At 37.7% G+C, this 24,983-nt stretch overlaps 2 long non-coding RNA genes across 3 annotated transcripts; both read right to left on the reverse strand.

Moving 5' to 3' along the window:
- Positions 1 to 8,162: 8,162 nt before the first annotated feature.
- LOC129890823 (uncharacterized) lies at positions 8,163 to 10,250 on the reverse strand. 2 transcript variants are annotated; one of them, XR_008767036.1, is made up of 3 exons: positions 10,017 to 10,229; positions 9,156 to 9,279; positions 8,163 to 8,446 (listed from the first exon to the last, which is right to left on the reverse strand). It is a non-coding gene; the product is annotated as an uncharacterized LOC129890823 (long non-coding RNA). The 2 variants fall into 2 exon arrangements; XR_008767035.1 differs by lacking the exon at positions 9,156 to 9,279 and having other exon boundaries at positions 10,017 to 10,250.
- A 5,389-nt stretch (positions 10,251 to 15,639) lies between these two features.
- On the reverse strand, positions 15,640 to 17,644 carry LOC129890824 (uncharacterized). The gene is made up of 3 exons (XR_008767037.1): positions 17,433 to 17,644; positions 16,572 to 16,695; positions 15,640 to 15,862 (listed from the first exon to the last, which is right to left on the reverse strand). It is a non-coding gene; the product is annotated as an uncharacterized LOC129890824 (long non-coding RNA).
- Between the last annotated feature and the right edge of the window lie 7,339 nt (positions 17,645 to 24,983).

Genomic DNA, 24,983 nt, shown 5'->3' on the forward strand with positions numbered 1-24,983 from the left:
CAACGTAAACCAAGTGCGCCTTACTAGCGGTCCTACTTTATCCCCATATTGTCGTATCACACTTTTAAATTCATACTCATATTCAGTTCATGACATCTATCTGGGGTGCTTCTGTTAGAATTTCTTTCTCTAATTAGTCAGTGGGGAACTAATAAACTGTTATTATAGAGCACTTTCCAACCACCGTTAGAAGAAAACTAGAATCCCTCAAACACCACAGTACTTCTTAACACCTGACCTACATGGTCTCCCTTTGAGTTTATTCTCGAGTTATGAACAACTTATGTAATTTACAACTAGTAGTTGGAGGCTTGGTACTTTTCAAGAAAAGTGAAACTCAATTGCTGGATATCTTATCCTTCAACCTGAGCTTTTTTTCCTTTTTCCTATAGCAAAAGTACGGTGGGAGATACCGTAGTCTGAACTTTACTACTCAGATAGGCTTTTATTTCTTTAAAATAAACTTCCCCAAGTAAAAAGGGTGCCCCTTATATCCGACATGGAGAGTACTTCCTACAGCTTTAGTTAAACATAATAGGGGCACTCGATATCAATTTCCAAGATATATTAATAATCTATGTTTTATTTCCTTTTTTTATTCTAGAAAAATTTCGGTAGAGTTTCCTCTATACTTCTTACTATCCCAAAACTTGCACGCCAAAAATATCAACAATGCCTGACAGGGACAACATATATATATATTCATATCACATCACAGCCGCACAGGGCTTTCAATATCATCCCGCAGCCACACAAGGCTTTCAATATCAACAATAATATAGAAGTAATGGACTTACCTCGTATGTTCAACTTTGAAATGCATCTATTGCACTTCTTGTCTACTTTTCTTTCAGTTTTTGACTTTAAATTTTAATTTTACTTCAATACCTTACCCAACAGATATCTTTCGTTCCTTTACTTTACTTACCTGCGTGCTCTGTAACTTCCCATGTCATCAATTACTTTCTTCTATTGATAGCGTCCTTCTACTAAAGTCCAAGGTTAGTATAAAGAATTGTCCTATGACTCGGATCTATATCACAATCCCAGGTATGAAAGAAAGGTAACATCCTAAATATCCTGAGCCTCCTATTTATAAATGTGGTGTGCAACACATCAATAATCAAGACTCTACTAGACATGGTTGCAGACAATCCAAGGACAAACTACTCTGATACCACTTCTGTCATGACCCAACCCCGTAGGCCGCGACTGGGGTCTGACCTGGACTCCCGTATATATATTGATCAGCTATGGTCAAGTCGAATTATAGACACATAATGCATATAAATCAAGTGTAGTCAAACTGAACTACAAACAACATGATACGTATATGAGAACCCCCATGGGTCATAGCATTTCATATATTTGTAGCCTCTTTCATTTGTGTCATCACATGAAAGGACACGCAAGCCTACAAGGCTGCCATAACATAGGCCTGTATAATACATTATGTAGACCCAGCTGAACAAAAATTACACAGACCACCCACATATACATGTCTACAGACCTCTAAAAATATTAATGACAATATATGGCGGGATAAGGCCCCCGCCGTATCCCTGAATAAACAAAAACAATTATATACATTAGCAGTCAGTGCAAAAACTAGGCTCCGACACAACGGAGCCTCTTCCAGCTGAGCTGAATGGAATCCTAAGTTGAGCACTCCCAAATCCTGTATCTGTACCTGCGGCCATGAAATGCAGCCCTCCCCCGAGAAAAGGGGGGTCAATACGACATATGTACTGAGTATGTAAAACATAACATAATACAACTGGAAGCATATCTGAAGTAGAGAAGCAGGGATAAAATATCAAATCATAAATCTGTACCTGTACTCTGTGAATCATAAAAGTATGGATGCTCAAATTATACAATATAGCCAGCCCCATCTGGGATCCGATGAATCATATCTGTAGGACCATAATAGGCCCAAAGCCATCACCACCTTATTGCAACACATCATCATATATATACATACGTACCCGGCCCTCTAGTGAGGGACTCGGTGAGTTTTTCATGTTATTGCATTATCATGTCCTCGTATAGTATACCCGACCCTTTAGTGAGGGACTCGGTGGATAATGCAATGAACTATGCATGAGAACATACCCTAGCCTGGGACTCAGTGATAGAAGGGTTATAGTATTCACGAGTAGAGTAGTGAGTAACTATATGCAATTTTAATCGTTATCAAAGACTCGACAGAATAAGAAAGTTAAGCTTTTGCCTAAGGACCCAAATAGTAGTGTAGTCATCTCGAGTACCCTCTAAACACCCTTATGGGCTATACCAATTGTAACCTCGTGGACCCTAGACATGTACCAACATAAGGCCAAGTCGCTTATGGAATCAGAAACACTTGTTATCATATAGTCTTTAAGACTTGGAGCCTGTACATTTGGTACCTCTTTAACATATAGAAGTTTCTAGAGAAATATCTCAACTATTATAGGAGTTCAATATTCAGAAGTAAATAAGTGATTCTTAAGCATGGAATTACCCCGGAGCTCATATCATATTGAACTTACAACTAGTACATGCCAAAAAAGAAATAGAATAAGCTCTATTTAGTCTGTACTTCTCTTCATATGGTCATCATGTATATATTTTGTACCCGGCCCATCCTGGGTCTCGGTAAACTACCATGGCATCATAATATCATTTTCATGCGAAGTACATATCAAGAGAAATGAGAGATAGCTTTCCACACACTACTTTTTAACACGTAGAAGCCTTGGCAGGCGATACTCAATTTTTGTAGGGGTTCCAATACCAAGCAGTGAACAGGGATTATGAGGCTACTTGGAGTTCTGGGAATGGAATTATCCCCACATTTCACATACAATTCCCTTACGGCTAAGGCATGCCAAAAGGAAAGAAAGATAGCTTTACATACCTCTTACGGTTTACTTTTTTTCACGTTCGCCTCATCGTCCTTCGAACCTATTCAACACGGAAGCAATACGAATATCAACAACACTTGAATTTTCAGCACCTTAAGTTGCACCCGAGTATTCATAGAACTCATTTCCTCGCTCATCTTCTCGACTAGTTCTTTAGCTAGTTAAGGAGTTCATGAAAATCGGGCAACACCTCCCCAATAACGTGCCCTATCCAAATTTCCAATTACATACATAGTTACTACAGTCAACCAACAACAACAACCTGCAGCTCATATATAGATAAAACATGGCAACATTACACAACATAAGCTCCAAACAACTTGCTTAACATTACGATACCAAAATAGGGTTTCTAGTCTCTATTTTGTAAAACATTTAACCATACGAAGAGGAGGATCGTGTGGCTGAAACCAGAAGCTCCCACACCTCTTTTAGAATACTTTTATTCCCTGCAACATACCACCATACAACCTACAGCCGCAGCACCATAGCACAACACCCTATTCGATTTTAATTTAACTATAATGACTTCACATTAGATTGTTTCTAACGTCAAATGTCTTTATGAAATTTTTATATTTCCATCCACATACAAGATTTATAATACACTCCATAACAATACCATAAACTCCAAATTGAAAGAAAAGACCTTAACTTACCAGAAATTGGATAAAACTTGCCAAAACCCAGGTCGGAAACCTCTTGACGTGCTGAAATGGAGCGGATTGTTTATGTACCTTCTACGCTGCCACAAATTGTGATTTTATGCTATCAAACACTGTTATATAACCATGGAATATGTTCAATAATTAATTCACAGAATAAAAGTCATAGGCTTACCTTTTTGGAGACCAAACTCGTAGCCCCTCTTTGTTGGCTCCCTAGGTTTTCTTCTCAATTTTGGCTAAGTATGAGTTGATGAAGTGAATAATTCATCATCCTAAGGTACATATATACACTCCCATGTGATCTAGGAACACCGTAGATAATTAATTCATAGAGAAAAATTGGAAACTTACCCTTTTTTTGCTCAACCCCGTAGGTACCCTCTCTTAGGCTTTAGGAGTTCTTTTCCTTTGTTCTCTCCATATTTCAGCAAAAATTGGACAAGAAATGAATTAAGAGTCATCATAAATGTATATATATGTTTACCCAAGAGGTGACACATGTCATCCCCTAAGGGTGACACGTGTCCAGCCCCTATTGGGCCACAACATCCATGCAGCCAATTAGGGGCTACCACGTGGCAATGGGGTCCACCCCCCCAAGCAGGTGGGTCACTACTTGAACCCAAGTAGGTGGGTCACCTGCTTCCATGTGTCACTTTCCCATGCTTCCACGTGTCACTTCCCTATGCTGCCACGTGTCACTTCCCTATGCTGCCACGTGTCATTCTCTCCTCTTCCTCGTGGGTTCGTAATCTTGTCTCATTTTAAGAACCTATGTAATCCTTGCTACATAATATTGATATGTACTCAAGTACTTAAGTATGTAAGACTCCTAAGTTAGTAGCCTACGTAGGTAAATCGAGTCCTACGACTCGTTACTTGGCCTCCAACTCCTTTTGAATTCTCATGACCCTATTTCCAATCTTCCCTCTCATGGGTTATCGCATTCTTCTTTCCATATAGTTTTTTGATAGCATAGTAGATTATCCGACTCAACTGATAACTTCTAAGAAGCTTGAGAGACATTCCGAGCTCAAGAGTGTGGGGTGTAACAGGCACATAGCTAATGAGACAAGGGGTTGCTACTAGGACTCCCTTACCGAATGCCACCTCAATGAACCATTTGGTGCTAAATCAATCCCACAGAATAGTTTAATACTTCAAAATACTCATAGCATATAGCTTCTAATGACCTCGAGGGTCATTTTTAAAAATTTATTTAAAATTACCATTTTACCTCTATCATTAGTGCCCCCGAGTATTATTTGATCGGTTGGTGTAGTTGAAAGTGTCAAAATCTTAATACTTTATAAATTGTGTAAATTCTTGAATTTTATAGAGTTAAGAGATGAAAGGGTGATTTTCGGTATCAACTGGAGCTACGGGTCTCGGAACAGAATTTCATCAATTCCAGTAGCTACGAAATGTGAAAATTGGTGTAACAAAAATTTAAGGTCTTGAGTTGGGAATTTAAGGAATTTTAGGTCAAGGTTTAACTTTGGTCAACTTTTGGAGTTTCGATACTCAAAATGGAATTCCGACGGCTCCGTTGGATTCAACAGATAGTTTTTCGTATTGAAGAAGTGTTGGATGAATTTTTAGAGGTCCCGAATCCATTTTGGTATTTTGAAGACCTAAGTTGGTTTAGTTGCAACTTTTTGAGTTTTGGGTCAATGAGATCTCGAATTTGAATTCTAATGGTTCCATCAGCTCCGAAATGGACAAATTAGGCTATTAGCATTATCGGCATGACTATCAAGGCAATCGATACGAGTTTGGGGCTATTTGGCGCTTTTGACTTTGAAAGTTAGCCTATGATTGACTTTGGTCAACTTTCATGTAAAGTGTACTTGGATGAAAATTCCGACAGTGCGGTTAGTTCTGAAATGTTGATTTTTATCAAGAACGACCCTTCGTTTACTTTTTAAAGTTTTTGGTCTAATTTCGAGGCCTATTGTGGAATTTTCCTTAAAATGACACTATGATATAGGATCCACTTTTTATTAAAATGATCTCATATGATTATTTTGAATGCGCCATTGAGTCTGAAATATAGAGTTTAGTAAGGTAGCATATATGGTTTATTTTATCAAGTTTCGAACGAATTCCGAGGGTCCGCTTGGAGACTTTAAATAATGCAAAACCAGAAAAATCTAATGCAAAAGTGAAGATTTTGCACCAGATTTTTTAGAATTTTCTCTAAACTTTGAACTCTTATTTCTTGAGCTTTTCAAGTCCAAATCTAGTGATTCAAGAGTCTATATTTAAGAGATTTTTGCGATAAATCCATTGGTGAGCTCAAAATATTGATTAAAACCTTCATTTTAGGTATCATTTGATATTTTAGATGCTGCCTCAACCATTTCTGGATTCAAATTTTTGTAAATTTTAGAAGATGATTTCTTGGTCATCTTAGATCCGAATTTAGTGATTCAAAGCTCTAAATTATGTAGTTTTTCCATAGGAATACAGTAGTGTAATCGGAAAGTGATGGGAAAGATTTGTTTGGGGTAAGATTCACGTTATAGAAGGTGCCCTTCCTATTTTCGGATTAGATTTTTGATGAATTTTGAGATTTAATATCTTGAGCATTTTGGATCCATTTTCAGCGATTCTTGAGGGTAAATTGCTGTGTTTTTCATAAGGATCATTGTAGTATAATCATTTTTAGCTATAGAGGCTTTATTTCAAGTAAATCGTTGTTCAAACTTGCTGTCTCTTGTCATTTTCAGAATGAAATTATGGTGATTTTTGGAGGATTGTTTCTTGGTCATCTTAGCTCCATTTTTAATGATTCTTAGGTTTAAATTATGAGTTTTTCCACAAGGAACATCATGGTAAGATTATCCTTTACCAGTTTCTGTAATTATTATCTTCTAAAATATCTTTAAATCAAGATTTCAAAGGTGGGTTATTGGATTTTCTTCCAAGTTAGAAAATTGTATTTTTCATAATTTAGAAATCGATTCTTGCTCGATTTTAATGAGTTTTTCATCCTCGAACTCTACTCGGTGTGTAGAATATAATTTTCAAAGAAAATTCCAGATTTGACTATTTTTGAAAATAATTAATTTTTAGTCTATTTACCCCCGGTTTTAAAATTTATCAATATGGGTGTCATTGGAATCCTTGTGATGTGTATGTTTTATTGTTGATAGTGGTTGTAAGTTCGGCCATTGAATTTGAGTGTTGCTTGTTCGATGAAGGTATTTGAGTGCGGTTTCGGCAATTGAGGTAGGTTTGGCTATCCTTCTTTGAGACTATGATGGGGTAATTAGTCATTCATATGTTATAAACTTTGGGATGGGCTTGTAGTATGAGTTGAGAATGTTATATGTATTGTAATTCCCGTGTGGGGGCTTATTTATTAATGTGTTTTTATGTGGGGGTTTATTTGTTTTACATAGCCCGTGTAGGGGCCTTATTTGTTATCTTATTTTCTTTGAGAGCATGTGATTAGTCATTCATATGTTATAAACTTTGGGATGGGGTTGTAGTATGAGTTGAGAATGTTATATGTATTGTAATTCCCATATGGGGGCTTATTTATTAATGTGTTTTTTTGTGGGGGCTTATTTGTATTACATAGCCCGTGTAGGGGCCTTATTTGTTATCTTATTTGCTTTGAGAGAATGTGATTCATGATTTTCTTGTGAGAGAGGTTTGATGATATTATTTGACTTGTGATGCCCGCTTTAGGGGTAGAGTTGAGGGTCTTGAGCATACACGAGTATTGAAATATTGTTGAGAAAGTGGTGAAAACTTAAATTGAAATATTTCCTTCCCATTTCTATTTATTGAGGGTGAGTATCATGTGTAGGTTAAGTTTTGAGAACTTTGAACCTTGTAATATATGTTGAGTTGAATATTTCTTCCATGCAATATGTATTTTGATGCATTCAACCTCATTCATCATATCATGAAAATGGGAAGTTGAGAAATATGAAAATTCTTTTTTAGAAAGAAATTAAAACATCTTTAAACCTTTGTATCTTGAGTCCGGCAGGGTAGTGGATGCATTTTGATCCCTTGACCAGAGGAGGTGGAAAGGATAATAAGATATTGTGATTGAGGTATATGGTCTGCGAGATCCCCATGGGTCCTTCTTGGTAGCACAGCTCGACAGGTGTATATGAAAAGTTGTGCAACAATTATGATTCCACCGTACCACCATATCATTGCATCATCATATTAGATTGCATTGCATTGATAGCTGTATTACTTGAATTATCCGGTCAGTTATGATTATGAGCTGTTATTGTGGATTTACTTTACTCGCGCCATTATACATATAAACTAGTGGTACCGATGTCGAAGTGGGACTTTTTTGTATGTAGGTGGAAGCATTCCTTAGTTTATTTAATAGGTTTGATTAATTTTTTATAATCAGTCGGGTAAAATCTACTGAGTATGTAGCATCCCCTTTTAGGAGAATACCACTTACGAAACAAAACTAATTATTTCTATTATTTTACCCTAAAAAAAAACTTATTGAAAAACAATATATGAGTTTTATTTAAAAAAAATGATTTCCAATTCAACAATACTTCAGGTTCATAAAATACACAAAACTTCAAATAAGTAATTATCACAAAAATATTATATTCCTTCGTGCATAATGACAAGTCAAAATATGACCTAGTATATTGCATTACTTGAGTTAAAAGCACACTCTAAAATAACAAAATTAGTCACATGGTTTAAGTTACAAGCCTTTAAAAATTTCGTACATAAGTGTCACACATGTATCATGTACAAGTCCCCAAAATAATATACAAAAACTAGATGTATATGCATATGTGATCTTCAAAAGAGCTCCCAAAAAGTCTACTCCACATGACCATCTTCGTATCCCGCCTTGCATATCACCTACGATAGGAAACAACTATCGCTAAGCATAAAGCTTAGTGGTGTATAACCTTTGGACTTAGAGCCATTAAAAATTCTCAATTTTCTTTTTCATCATAAACGGTTCAATAAGGTAGCATTAAATCCAAGTGAACAAGTATATCAAGTATCAAATACAAATCTTAGAGAGTTTCAAAATACCAATACTAATATTCAAAGGCTTAAGTACCAAGAATGCTTATAATTTAATTCAAAAGAGTAGTCAAATAATCAATTTCACCCCATATGTACGTCATGCCTTCACACTAAGCACAATCAATATCAAGACGGACCGAAGCCCCCAAATCAAGAAGTGTCCATATCAAGAAGGGTCGTCACCCAATATCAAGAAGATCAAAGACCATGTTGAAAGTGGCTTTTCACTCGTACTCAAAAATGGGCGAAAATCCATCGTCAAGACGAAATGTAAATCCAAAGTCAAGATGGGCAAGATCTGAATCGAGAGGCATGCCAATATCGATGACAAGTCACCGTAACAAGAAGGACAATTTCCCAACAAGAATGCAAAATGATCAAGCAATTCGTACAAGTGGGCGATTCAACGAAAGTTTTGCAATACTTGAGATAATAGTCATACCAAAATATAAAACAAGGAGTAAGGAAACAACCCAATAAAATACTTTAAATTTCTGAAAAATAAAATATTTCAAGTTCAAGTTTATACACGAACCTTGGCGTTTTAGCATACAACAAGTTCTACCACCACTCGCGGAGTTCAATTTCTCTATGTCATAGATCAACCAAAATCCACTTCGTCAAACAATTCCTCTTAGCTTGTATAAGAGAATATACACCTTAAATACACAATCAAACATCTACTTAAGTTTAAAAGCTCCAACATATCGAAACTAAACATAAAATCACTGAAAATCAACCCAAAATATCAAAACAGAAATTCTGGGCAGCACTACTATCTTGTATTGCTGCTCAGTTTCGAAGGGGTAAATGGGATAATTAGGCTTTCTGTCCTCAAAGAAAGTTATAGCTATATGTCTTAGGGTCATATACAACTTTGAATCACCCCCACAGCAATTATGTACAACAAGATATGCTCAAAATACCCACAGCAGTCCATGTAGGACTTTTAGACCAAAATCTGGGCAGCACCTCCCCTGTACTTCATCACCCTTTTTCGAGTCAATAAAAGCAAAACTGGATTTTGGATCCTAAATAAAAGTTATAGCCCTATGAAATAGCTTTCCAAAACATCTTAAATCACTCAAAACTAAGTTTTACACAAGGAGTTATACTACAATTACTAACAGCAGTCCCAACCAAAAACGGGTTTGCAACCAAAGTTTATTCCCCCAATTTCGACAACAACAACTTATCAAGAACATCAACAACAATATAAACAATCATTCTACTTCATAACTTAACTAATTCCACCCATTTAATCCAACCAAAACATCCCCTAATCCATAAATTCCAACAAAGCAACAAACAAGTTTATAACACTATTTTCTCCGTTCTAATCCGTTAAATCTCTAAACAAGTTTGATAATAAGGAAAAACAACAACTAAATCTTACCTTGAAGTATAAGTCAACCACCTTAATACACTCCTTCTTCTCTGATTTTTAGCTCAAAATGAAGACAACGCAACGTGCAACGTTTTTCTCTTCATGAGCTTTTGAAATCGGAACTCGAATTTGGGTCAAAAATGGATTTTAATTCACTCTCTCTCTATCTCTCTATATTTCTATGGTGTTCTGGAAATATTTTGGATGAAAGGAAAGAGATAAGGCTGAACTTATCTCTTACATGGAAATAAATATGGGCTGACCCGATTTGGAATCGGGTTGGGCCAAAATTTTCTTCCTATCTTGACCCTTCTGCCTTGCAATGTCCATAACTTTTTATTCCGATGTCGTATATAAGCCCATGACCTATGGTTGGAAAGGTATTTCAATTATCTACAATTTTCATTTTATGGGTTTTCCCAAATTTTCAAATTTTGATAGGGTTATGCCCTCCTAAATTCAGATCATCCAAAATATAACTTAAAAAAATAAATAAATAAATTCTTAAAAATAAATTGGGGTGTTACAACTCTACCCCCCCTTAAGAAATTTCGTCCCGAAATTTACCTGATAGTCTCGTCAAAACAACTGTGGATGTTGGAGTCGCATATCCTCTTCTCTCTCCCAGGTAGCTTCCTTGCCAGAATGATTTCTCCAAAGGACCTTTACTAAAGGGATTTTCTTATTTCTAAGCTTTTTTGTATCATGCTCCAAGATTTTGATAGGTTCCTCTTCGTATGTCAAGTCAGGATTGACCTCAATGGATTCAACAGGAAGAACATGAGATGGATCTGAGCGATATCTTCTAAGCATAGAAACATGGAAGACATTGTGGATCCTATCTAACTCCGGTGGAAGTGCTAGTTTATATGCAACTGGACCAACTCTCTCAAGTACTTCATATGGTCCAACAAATCGAGGACTAAGTTTCCCTTTTTGGCCAAATCTCATAATTCTTTTCCATGGAGAAACCTTTAAAAATACCTTGTCTCCTGCTTGATATTCAATTTCACGCCTCTTAAGATCAGCATAAGACTTTTGTCTATCTGAAGCAATTTTTAGACGATCCTTGATTATTTTTACCTTATCCTCAGTTTGTTGCACAATCTCAGGACCAACCAGTTTTCGTTCACCAACTTCACTCCAGCAAAGAGGAGTTCTACACTTTCTCCCATATAAGGCTTCATAGGGTGGCATGCCAATGCTTGATTGGTAGCTATTGTTATAAGCGAATTCTACCAAGGCTAGGTGTCTGTCCCAACTACCTTCAAATTCCATAATGCAAGCTCGAAGCATATCTTCCAAGATTTGAATCACCCTCTCGGATTGGCCATCTGTCTGAGGATGGAAAGATGTACTAAAGTTCAACCTAGTGCCCAAAGCTTCTTGCAAGCTAGTCCAGAATCTAGATGTAAACCTCGGGTCTCGGTCAGATACAATAGAAACAGGAACTCCATGTAGCCTCACAATTTCATTAACGTACAATTCTGCTAAACGTTCAAGTGGGTAGTCCATTTTGATGGCCAAGAAATGAGCACTTTTAGTGAGCCTATCAACTATAACCCAAATTGCATCATGATTTCTTTGGGTACGTGGAAGCCCAGAAACAAAGTCCATGGTTATTCTTTCCCATTTCCACTCAGGTATTGATAGGGGTTGTAATAATCCTGCTGGGACTTGATGCTCGGCCTTTATCTGTTGACAAGTTAAGCATTTGGAAATATATTCCGCAATATCCTTCTTCATACCATTCCACCAGTAGTGTTCTTTGATGGTTTGGTACATTTTGGTACCTCCAGGATGCATTGCATATGGTGACGTATGTGCTTCATTCAAAATCTCTTTCCTCAAGTTGTTATCCTTCGGAACACATAACCTATTATGATAAAATAGAGCACCATTCTCCCCTAAAGTAAAATCAAGCTTTCCTCCAGTTTGAACTTCTTTGATCAATTTTACAAGCTTTTCATCTAACTGTTGTGCTTCTTTCACCTGTTCAAGTAGAATTGGCTTGACTTGCAATCTAGCAACAATAGAGCCATCAGAATTAAATGCAAGACAAGCATTCATGGCTCGTAAGTCAAGAAATGAAGTCAGAGGATTAATAGATAAACTAGCAAAGGCTTTACGACTTAGAGCATCTGCAACTACATTGGCTTTACCAGGATGATAGTCAATGGTACAGTCGTAATCTTTAATGAGTTCAAGCCATCTACGTTGCCTCAAATTCAACTCTTTCTGTGTACCCAAGTACTTCAAACTCTTGTGATCAGTAAATATGTGACACTTTTCGCCATATAAGTAATGCCTCCAAATTTTCAAGGCAAACACTATGGCAGCGAGCTCAAGGTCATGAGTAGGATAGTTCAATTCATGTGGTTTCAATTTTCGGGAAGCATATGCAACCACTTTCCCTTCTTGCATCAGTACACAACCCAAACCATGATGAGAAGCATCACTATATATCACATATTCTTTACCTTCAGTTGGTAGAGTAAGTATAGGAGCTTGTGTCAATAAGGATTTGAGATTTTCAAAACTTTCCTGGCATTTGTCATCCCATACAAACTTGACATCCTTCCTTAAAAGTTTAGTCAAAGGGGAGGCGATAATGGAGAAGCCTTTGACAAACCTCCTATAGTATCCCGCTAAACCCAAGAAACTCCTTACTTCAGTTGGACTTTTAGGTGGTTTCCATTCAACAATAGCTTGAATCTTACCAGGATCCACTTTCACACCTGCGGCCGACACAATATGTCCCAGAAAGGCCACTTCACCGAGCCAAAATTCACATTTAGAAAGCTTAGCATAAAGCTTCTTCTCTTGCAGAATTTGCAAAACAATTCGAAGATGTTTATCATGCTCTTCTTCATTCTTGGAATATATTAAAATATCATCTATAAATACCACCACAAATTGATCAAGATAAGGCCTAAATACTCGATTCATCAAATCCATGAATATTGCAGGCGCATTAGTTAATCCAAAGGGCATCACTAAAAATTCATAGTGACCATATCGAGTTCTAAAAGCAGTTTTAGGAACATCTTCCTTTCTAACACGCAGTTGGTGATACCCAGACCTTAAATCGATCTTGGAGAATAAATTAGCACCCTTCAGTTGGTCAAACAAATCATCAATTCTTAGTAATGGATATCTGTTCTTGATTGTTATTTTATTCAATTGTCTATAGTCAATACAAAGTCTAAAAGTACCATCTTTCTTTTTCACAAATAGCACAGGGGCTCCCCAAGGAGAAACACTTGGACGAATGAAACCTTTCTCTAGAAGTTCTTGCAATTGAGTTTTCAATTCCTTTAATTCTACTGGTGCCATCCTATAAGGAGTGATAGAAATAGGAGTAGATCCAGGAATAAGCTCAATCGGAAATTCAACTTCTCTTTCTGGTGGTAACCTAGGAAGATTTTCTGGAAACACTTCAGGAAAGTCACACACAGTAGGTATATCTTTAAGAATAGGACTCTCCACACGTGTATCAATTATGTGAGCAAGATACACACTACAACCCTGACGAATCATTCTTTTTGCTAAGGCCGCAGAAATAATATTAGAGGACAATGACCTTTCACCCTGCACAATAATGTGTGAAAATGCAGGGTCCTTAAAAGTCACATGCTTGGACCTACAATCCACTACTGCATGATATTTATAAAGCCAATCCATACCGATAATAATATCAAAATCATGGAAAGGCATTTCAATCAAATCAGCAGGAAGGACCAGGTTTTGAATCATGAAGGGACAACCTCGATAGATTTGATTGCAAACAACCTGTTGACCCAAAGGACTTTGGACAAGCACACTATAATCGAGTCTCACAGGCTTCACATTTTCAGGAAAATCCAATGATGAACAAACATACGAATGTGTAGAACCAGGATCAAATAATGTAACGACACATAAGTCAAATAAGTGAAATTTACCAACAACCACATCTGCTCCATCTTGTTCATCTCTCTGTCTCATCGCATAAGCTCGTGCTGTAGCTCTTGATCCACTCGCTTGATTGGATCCACCTGCACCTGTTGCTTGTGTGTTTCTAGATCTTGCACCTCTATTCCCTTGAGATTGAGTGGTAATAGGTTTCTGAACAGAGACTTCCGTATGCGGAGAAGAAATGGGATTAGGATTAGGACAATCCCTCACTTTATGATCGAAGCTCCCACAATTAAAACAAGCACTAGAAGCTCTTCTACAAGTACCAAAGTGACTTTTCCCACATTGTGCACAAGTGGGTATACGAGTCTTGCCTTGACCATAGCTTGGAGTGCTGGCAGTAGAGTAACTTGATCTATTCTGCTTATGTTGGGCTATCTTGCGAAAAGTATTAGCTGTGGAACTGTCAAATTTCCCTCTTTTTGATGGACCTCCTGAATCTGCATAAGCTTTCCTGAACTTATGTTCATTTCTACCAGTTTGTTCCTTGTCGATCCTTTCCCAAGTAAGAGCAGCTGAAATTAATTTACAAAAATTTTCATGTTGTAGGACCGCTACAGATTTTCTGATAGAATCATTTAAACCATCTTCAAACCGCCTGCACTTATCTTTTTCATCGTTAATAATACCCCCACCATAGCGGGACAGCCTGAGAAATTGCTGCTGATATTCAGCGATAGACATGCTCCCTTGCTCTAAATTTAAGAACTCTTTTTTCTTTGCATCGTGATAAGCAGGTGGGACATACTTCTTATGAAATTCCTTCACAAAATCATCCCAAGTAAGAACAGGAGGTTTTGCCCTGGCATTTGGTACACTTATCCACCAATCATAAGCATCTTTTTGTAACAGTGAGACAGCATACTTAAATTTGGAAGTGTCTGAACACTCTAACTGCTCGAATACTCTTTCAATTCGTTCTAACCACTGCTCGGCATCGGTAGGGTCAACAGTTCCTTCAAACTCAACTCCCCCCATTTTTCTCATTTTCTCATAGTTCATTTCATCAGGGTCAGGCATTCTTCTAGCCATGTGATGAAAGAAATCAGCCATTTGTTGAAAAGGAGGATCAGCAGCAGGAGCACTATGACTCATTTGAGGGTGTGGCCCAACTCTTGTGCCCCGATTATTTCCCGCTTCAGATCCACTTGTGCTAAGAGGATTAGGATCAGAAAAATGTTCTCCAACCCCTTCTTGTAGGTGAGGTTGGGCATTAGGGATATTTTCTCCCTCACGAGCGGCTTCCATAAGTCTATTAGAAGTACAAAATGCCACGAATTAACTCCTACATAAGGGAAGATCACATTGCATTAGGGACATGCACATGATGCATATGCACTATATACAAGAAAAAAAATATACGGGACAAAAGAAAATAGTCTGCCAACAAATCACAACAAAAGTCCTAGAATTATAAACTTAGGCTCTGATACCAACTCTTGTAGCATCCCCTTTTAGGAGAATACCACTTACGAAACAAAACTAATTATTTCTATTATTTTACCCTAAAAAAAAACTTATTGAAAAACAATATATGAGTTTTATTTAAAAAAAATGATTTCCAATTCAACAATACTTCAGGTTCATAAAATACACAAAACTTCAAATAAGTAATTATCACAAAAATATTATATTCCTTCGTGCATAATGACAAGTCAAAATATGACCTAGTATATTGCATTACTTGAGTTAAGAGCACACTCTAAAATAACAAAATTAGTCACATGGTTTAAGTTACAAGCCTTTAAAAATTTCGTACATAAGTGTCACACATGTATCATGTACAAGTCCCCAAAATAATATACAAAAACTAGATGTATATGCATATGTGATCTTCAAAAGAGCTCCCAAAAAGTCTACTCCACATGACCATCTTCGTATCCCGCCTTGCATATCACCTACGATAGGAAACAACTATCGCTAAGCATAAAGCTTAGTGGTGTATAACCTTTGGACTTAGAGCCATTAAAAATTCTCAATTTTCTTTTTCATCATAAACGGTTCAATAAGGTAGCATTAAATCCAAGTGAACAAGTATATCAAGTATCAAATACAAATCTTAGAGAGTTTCAAAATACCAATACTAATATTCAAAGGCTTAAGTACCAAGAATGCTTATAATTTAATTCAAAAGAGTAGTCAAATAATCAATTTCACCCCATATGTACGTCATGCCTTCACACTAAGCACAATCAATATCAAGACGGACCGAAGCCCCCAAATCAAGAAGTGTCCATATCAAGAAGGGTCGTCACCCAATATCAAGAAGATCAAAGACCATGTTGAAAGTGGCTTTTCACTCGTACTCAAAAATGGGCGAAAATCCATCGTCAAGACGAAATGTAAATCCAAAGTCAAGATGGGCAAGATCTGAATCGAGAGGCATGCCAATATCGATGACAAGTCACCGTAACAAGAAGGACAATTTCCCAACAAGAATGCAAAATGATCAAGCAATTCGTACAAGTGGGCGATTCAACGAAAGTTTTGCAATACTTGAGATAATAGTCATACCAAAATATAAAACAAGGAGTAAGGAAACAACCCAATAAAATACTTTAAATTTCTGAAAAATAAAATATTTCAAGTTCAAGTTTATACACGAACCTTGGCGTTTTAGCATACAACAAGTTCTACCACCACTCGCGGAGTTCAATTTCTCTATGTCATAGATCAACCAAAATCCACTTCGTCAAACAATTCCTCTTAGCTTGTATAAGAGAATATACACCTTAAATACACAATCAAACATCTACTTAAGTTTAAAAGCTCCAACATATCGAAACTAAACATAAAATCACTGAAAATCAACCCAAAATATCAAAACAGAAATTCTGGGCAGCACTACTATCTTGTATTGCTGCTCAGTTTCGAAGGGGTAAATGGGATAATTAGGCTTTCTGTCCTCAAAGAAAGTTATAGCTATATGTCTTAGGGTCATATACAACTTTGAATCACCCCCACAGCAATTATGTACAACAAGATATGCTCAGAATACCCACAGCAGTCCATGTAGGACTTTTAGACCAAAATCTGGGCAGCACCTCCCCTGTACTTCATCACCCTTTTTCGAGTCAATAAAAGCAAAACTGGATTTTGGATCCTAAATAAAAGTTATAGCCCTATGAAATAGCTTTCCAAAACATCTTAAATCACTCAAAACTAAGTTTTACACAAGGAGTTATACTACAATTACTAACAGCAGTCCCAACCAAAAACGGGTTTGCAACCAAAGTTTATTCCCCCAATTTCGACAACAACAACTTATCAAGAACATCAACAACAATATAAACAATCATTCTACTTCATAACTTAACTAATTCCACCCATTTAATCCAACCAAAACATCCCCTAATCCATAAATTCCAACAAAGCAACAAACAAGTTTATAACACTATTTTCTCCGTTCTAATCCGTTAAATCTCTAAACAAGTTTGATAATAAGGAAAAACAACAACTAAATCTTACCTTGAAGTATAAGTCAACCACCTTAATACACTCCTTCTTCTCTGATTTTTAGCTCAAAATGAAGACAACACAACGTGCAACGTTTTTCTCTTCATGAGCTTTTGAAATCGGAACTCGAATTTGGGTCAAAAATGGATTTTAATTCACTCTCTCTCTATCTCTCTATATTTCTATGGTGTTCTGGAAATATTTTGGATGAAAGGAAAGAGATAAGGCTGAACTTATCTCTTACATGGAAATAAATATGGGCTGACCCGATTTGGAATCGGGTTGGGCCAAAATTTTCTTCCTATCTTGACCCTTCTGCCTTGCAATGTCCATAACTTTTTATTCCGATGTCGTATATAAGCCCATGACCTATGGTTGGAAAGGTATTTCAATTATCTACAATTTTCATTTTATGGGTTTTCCCAAATTTTCAAATTTTGATAGGGTTATGCCCTCCTAAAGTCAGATCATCCAAAATATAACTTAAAAAAATAAATAAATAAATTCTTAAAAATAAATTGGGGTGTTACAGAGTACATATGAATTGTACTCACCCCTACTTCTGTGTCCCCTTTTAATACAGATACTAGTTAGAGTACCTCACGTGATAGCTGATATTCTAGCGGATTGTGTATTTTTAGATTAGTGGTGAGGTCCCAGAATTTGGATCGTCACTAGTCTATCTTTATTTCTCAAGTATTTTGTATCATTCAGAGACTTATGTTGTATCTTCAGACTCGAACCTTGTATTGGATGCTTTTTGTATTTATGACACCAGGTTTTAGAATAATTTCTTTATAGTCTTCTTGTCATTTAAATTGTGGCATGAATTTCCCTTTAGGAGTCTCATATGAGTTTTACTTTTAGTCTTACACATAAGGTTGGATTTTGGGATGTGTACCATCATAGCCTCGGTTTTTAGGTCATGACAAATTGGTGTAAGAGCACTAGGTTCACCAGGCTTATAAGTTAAAGAGCAGGGTGTTTAGTAGAGTCTTACGGATCAGTACGTAGACGTACGTACTTATCTTTGATAGGATACAAGATATTTAATAGGAGGATTTCCTTATTTTTACTCCCTTCATGCGATTTATTCATATCAAATGTTATATACCTATGATCTATTTCTTCTGTGCAGATAGTGAGGACTAGAGCCACAATTACTGAGGGCGAGGGTTCACTTGCTACCCGAGCCCCAGTATACGGGTGAGGTAGAGGATATGGTGGATTCAGAGGATGAGGACGAGACAGGGGAGCGACACTTTCTTATGGACGAGCTAGAGAGCCATCACCTAAGCCCATGTATGAGCATGAGGATGACTTGGAGTAGAATACTGAGGAGAAGAGGCCATCTCAGCATCCTACGGTTCCCGATAGTGCTCTGATGCTTCAGGAGCTACTGGTTCTATTATTGGCTAGATTGGATGGTGCTCCTACCTTTTGTATTATTCAAGGTACTATAGGTTTTCCTATTATAGTTGGTGATACACCACTAGTTCAGGGGCCTAGTATAGGATTTCAGACTCTTATTCTTCTTTAATGCCTTCTATTTCACCTCCGATATTTGCAGCTCCACCAGTTTCTGCTAGCATTGCCATATCAGTAGATGAGCAGAAGAACTATAAGAGGTTTATTCGATTGGCGCCTCCAAGGTTTGGTGGTACAGTCGAAGAGAAAGCCCATGACTTTTTGACTGAGTGCCAAGACAAGTTGTTCAACCTAGGCATTTTAGAAGCAAATGGAGTAGCTTACACTTGATATCAATTTGTGGGAGTGGCCAAGGAGTGGTGGAGGTCGGTTCTTGCTCATAGACCTATTGGTTCTCCTATGATGTGTTGGGAACAGTTTACTGAGGTATTCCTTAATAGATTTGTACCTTATAGCCTCTGTGACCAGCGCATGGATGAGTTTGAAAGACTGGAGAAGGGCTCCCTATCTATATTTGAGTAGGAGGCTCACTTCCATGAGTTATCTCATTATGCTATGTCGAGTATTCCCACTGAGTTCGAGAGGATTTGCAAGCAAGTGAAGGGATTTGTCGGTTATCTCCAAGAGGCTACAACCTCTCTTGTACTGTCTGAGGTATATTTCAGAGTATTATTAATCATGTCAGGATGATAGAGAGTACCCGACGTACTAGAAAGAGAGGGGTCAAGAGGTTCTATTAGCAGGGTCAGTTCAGCGGTCATTCCTCCAAGGGCAGAGAATATTCAGGTTCAAAAACCCAAGGTTATCAGGGCAGACCAGTCCAGGTAGTTATTTAGGGTTCTTCAAGCTCTGGAGGCCATTTTGACACTTCTTGTTATCCCCAACGGGGTTCAGGTCCTCAAGGTTTTCATGTGTGTGATGAGTTTGGGCATAAGGCCTAAGATTTCCCCAAATATGCTTTGAGGCACCAGTTGTTCATTCTAAAGATGCTCTAGTTGTTCGAGGTTCTTTGCAAAACACTAAAAGTGGCACCTGTGGTGCTAAGGGTGGAGTACGAGGTGGTGCTCGTGGTAGTTCACAGGCTAAGGGTGACCGTTATTTATGCTATGCTATATCAGGTAGATATGAGGTAGAAGCCTCTAATGCAGTCATTACAAGTATTGTTCTAGTTTTCTATCATTCTATTTTAGTATTATTTGACCCTGGGTCTACCTATTCTTATGTGTTGACTTATTTTGATGTGGGTATTAATTATGTGAGTGAGTCCCTTGCTATGCCTATTACTATTTCTACCCTGGTAGGTGAATGTTTAGTGGTGGATCAGGTATACAAGGGATGTATGGTGATATTTTTGGGTAGAGAGACCCGTACAGACTTAATTTTATTAGACATGCATGATTTTGATATGATAATGGGTATGGACTGGTTATATCCTTATCATTCTATATTATATTTTTATGCAAAGATCGTTACCTTAGCTTATTCTGGTTTACCTAGCTTGGTAAGGAAGGATAATCCTAATTCATATCCTAAGGGGGTGATATCTTATATTCATGATCATCGCTTGATGGATAAGGGTTGTTTGTCTTATTTGGCTCATGTACGTGATCTCACTATGGAGTCATCTCCTATAGAGACTACGAGGGTTGTGAGAGAGTTTATAGATGTATTTCCTACAGACTTGCCAAGAGTTCTTCCTGACTGTGATATTAATTTTGTGATTGATTTAGAGCCTAACACTAAACCTATCTCTATTTCTCCTTATTGGATGGCTCTGACAGAATTGAAGGAGTTAAAATAACAATTGGAAGATTTATTAAAGAAGGGGTTTATTAGACTTAGTGTATCACTGTGGGGTGCACCAGTTTTATTTGTGAAGAAGAAAGATAGTACTATTAGGATGTGTATTGACTATTGACAATTGAACAAAGTCACTATCAAGAAAAATTATCCTCTCCCTCGCATTAATGATATATTTGACTAGCTTCAGGGTGCATCGGCGTTCTCAAAGATTGATTAGAGGTCGGGTTACCATCAGTTGAGAGTTTGGGAATCTGACACCCCAAAGACTGCATTCAGGACTCATTATGGGCATTCTGAGTTTGTGATTATGTCCTTCGGTTGACTAATGCCCCGGCTGCTTTTATGGAGTTGATGAACCGTATATGTTGACCTTATTTAGACTTGTTTGTGATCGTGTTTATTGATGGCATCTTGGTTTAATCCAAGAATGAGGCAGATCATGTTAGGCACTTGAGGAAAGTCCTTCTAATATTAAAAGAGGAGAAGTTTTATGCAAAATTCTCCAAATGTGAGTTTTGGCTTGAGTCCGTGATATTCTTTGATCATATAGTGACCAAGGATGGTATTATAGTTGATGCAGCTAAAGTTGTAGCGGTTCGTGATTGCGTTAGGACTACTTTGATTATCGAGATTCTGAGTTTTATTGGGTTGGTAGGCTATTATCATCGGTTTGTTCAAGGATTCTCTTCTATTGCACCCCTATTGACTAGGCAGACTCAAAAGACTATGGCATTTCAGTGGACTAATAAGGTGAGCTTTCAAATGCTCAAGGAATTATTGACTTCAGCACCTTTCTAGACTTACCCGAGGAGGGCGTGACCTTTATTATGTTTTTTGATACTTCGGGAGTTGGCTTGGGTGTTGTATTGATGCAAAAAGGTAGAGTTATAGCTTATGCTTCTCGACAATTGAAGGTACATGAGAAAAACTATCCTACCCACGACTTAGAGTTGGCAATGGTGGTATTTGTTCTGAAGTTGTGGAGGAATTATCTCTATGAAGTGCTTTATGAGGTCTATACTGACCACCATAGCCTTAAGTATATCTTTTCTCATTCGAATCTGAACATGCAGCAGCATAGGTGGTTATAGTTATTGAAAGACTATGACATCATCATACTTTATCATCCGGGTAAAGCTAATGTGGTAACAGATGCCCTGAGGCGCAAAGCATCTAGTATGGGTAGTTTGGCCTTCCTTAAGGCTGTTGAGAGGTCTTTGGCGTTGGACGTTCAATCATTGGCTAGACAGTTGGTTCGACTTGATATTTTTACATACAATGGTATTTTGGCCTTTGTGGAGGCTAGGTCTACTTTGATGGACAAGATTCGTATACACCAGTTTGAAGATGATAAGTTGAGGGCCATTCGATACAAAGTGTTGAGTGGTGAAGAAAAATCAACCTCTCTTGATTCAGAAGGAGTTTTAAGGATTAATGGTCGCATTTGCGTGCCCAAGGTTAGTGAATGGGTATGTCTGATATTGGAAGAGGCTTATTGTTCCAAGTATTCGATTCACCTGAAGTGGAAAAGATGTTTCATGACTTGAAACAACACTAATGGTGATATGGCATGAAGAGAAACATTATTGATTTTGTGGCTAAGTTTCTAAATTGCCAATAAGTAAAGTATGAGAATCAGAAACCAGGTGGTCCTATACAAAGAATGCCCATTCCTGAGTGGAAATAAGAGTATATCACTATGGACTTTGTGTATGAATTACCCATGGCATTAGGTAAGTATGACTCTGTTTGGGTGATTGTGGATCGATTGGCCAAATCAGCCCATTTTCTTCTGATGAAGACTAGCTATAATGCGGATCAGTTACTAGGATCTATCTTTGTGAGATTGTTAGGCTGCATGGGGTACCTATCTCTATTGTGTCGGATCGGAGTTCAGTATTCACTTCTCACTTTTGGGAGGCATTACAGCGTAGTTTGGGTATGCGGCTAGAGATGAGTTCAGCATTTCATCCCCAAATCACTGGTCAGTCTGAGCGGACTATTCAGGTGTTGGAGGATATGCTTAGGGCCTGTGTGATTGATTTTGGTGCCTGATGGGACCAACACTTGCCCTTAGCAGAGTTTACCTATAATAACATTTATCACTTCATCATTCAAATGACACCATTTGAGGCATTGTATGGTTGTAGATGCCGATCACCCATTGAATGGCTTGGTTCTGATGCAGTTGATGCTTGGATAGTGACTTACTTAGGGTTGTTGTGGAGTGGGTACGTTTGATTCAGGGTCGACTATTAACAACTCAGAGTTGTCAGAAGAGTTATGCTGACATGAGGGTTCATCCCTTAGAGTTCATGGTGGGTGATTCTGTGTGGCTTAAAATATCGCCCATGAAGGGTGTGATGAGGTTCGGGATGAATGGGGAGCTTAGACCAAGGTTTGTTTGCCTATTTGAAATCCTAAGAAGAGTAGGTGGGTGGTGTATGAGTTGGTCTTACCCCCTAAATTGTCAGTTGTCCATCCGTGTTTCATATTTACATGCTTCGCAAGTACATACCGGATGAGTCTCAAGTGATTTCTTATGAGGAGGTAGAGTTGAGTCCTGATTTGACTTATGAGGATGAGATGACAGCTATCCTAGATAGGTAGCTTCGTAGACTTATTACCAAGAAGATCACTTCAGTCAAAGTACAGTAGAAGTATCAACCCATTTAGGAGATGACTTGGGAGTTAGAATCTGAAATGCGATCCCAATATCCTCAACTTTTTGAGACCCCAGTACTTTGTTTTATCTTATGTTCAAGGACGAACATCCTTTTTAGTGGTGGATATTGTAATGACCTTGATGGTCATTTTTAAAAATTTGTGTGAAATTATAATTTTAACCCTATCATTAGTGCCCCCGAGTATTATTTGATCGGTTTGTGTAGTTGAAATTCGCAAAATCTTAATAGTTTGTAAATTGTGCAAATTCTTGAGTTTTATAGAGTTAAGAGGTGAAAAAGTAATTTTTGGTATCAACTGGAGCTATGGGTATCGGAAAGGAATTTTGTCAATTTCAGTAGCTCCAAAATGTGGAAACTAGTCTAGGAGAGTTTACAAAATTAGTTTTGGAGTTGTAACAAAGATTTGAGGTCTTGATTTGAGAATTTAAGGTATTTTAGGCCAAGGTTTGACTTTGGTCAACTTTTGAATTTTTGAAACTCAGAATGGAATTCCAATGACTCCGTTGGATTCAGGGGGATAGTTTTTGGTCTAGAAGAGGTGTTGGCTGAATTTTTAGAGGTCCCAATACTTGTCTCCTGATTCTCTATTTCAGATGTGATCTCCTTTATGGTATTTTATGCTTTATATACTCAGTAGGTATTCTGTACAAACCCCCTCTCTTCGGGAGGGGGGGGCTACATTTCATGCCCACAGGTACAGATACTCATTTTGAGGATCCACTAGCTTAGGATTTCTACTTAGCTATTTTGGAGTGCTCCATTGTACCGGATCCTAGATTTTTGGTATCGATCCTTTTGATGTATATATTTTTTTATCCATGGGTACGGTGGGGCCCTGTCCCGTCATATGATACTGTTGATACTCTTAGAGGTTTGTAGACTTATGTGTGGGTTGTGTATAAGTTTATTCAGTTGTGTCTATACAATGAGCTATGGATATAAATATGTAATGGCAGCCTTGTCGGCTTGCGTGTCCTTTCATGAAATGATTAGTGGTGACTCCTTAGGAGACAAATGATAGGGATAAATTTATATGAATATATTTTGAACCATTGGAGTTTTTATGTAAGTTTTCATATTGTTCGTAGTTCAGTTGGACTACATCTGATAAGTATGCATATAGGTGTCTAGGTCGGGCACCAGTCACGGCCTATGGGGTTGGGTCGTGATATAAGTACTACCCCCAACTACATGAATCCGCTCGAAAAATCATGTAATCTAACCTTTTGAATCATACAAATCGCCTATATAATGAAAGAAAAATAGAAATTCAATATGGAGCACTTAACTAAAATTTCCACCCAAGAATAGGCCTTAGATGTCACAAAAGCGAAGATCCGGTGGTCGCTTAAGCAACCACCTCAAAGAGGCGGGAATCACTTTAGCGACCCCCACCTAAGAGGGATGGTTCACTTTAGTGACCTCCTGGCCACTTTAGTAGTGCTCGCTTTAGCGACTAAGAGTCACTTTAGCGACGACACCAGACTCAACTGGTGTAAAATGGACTTTGGCATATCCAATTCTCTGACGGGGTGGTCAGGATTCATTCAGAACTCCGTGCGTGCAAACGAGATATGCTTCCCTACCAAATTCGACGTTCTAGACTCAATGATACATCATTTTAATAAAAATTGCATCCCACGCC

The sequence above is a fragment of the Solanum dulcamara genome, chromosome 5, assembly GCF_947179165.1.
Source record: "Solanum dulcamara chromosome 5, daSolDulc1.2, whole genome shotgun sequence".
Taxonomy (NCBI): Eukaryota; Viridiplantae; Streptophyta; class Magnoliopsida; order Solanales; family Solanaceae; genus Solanum; species Solanum dulcamara.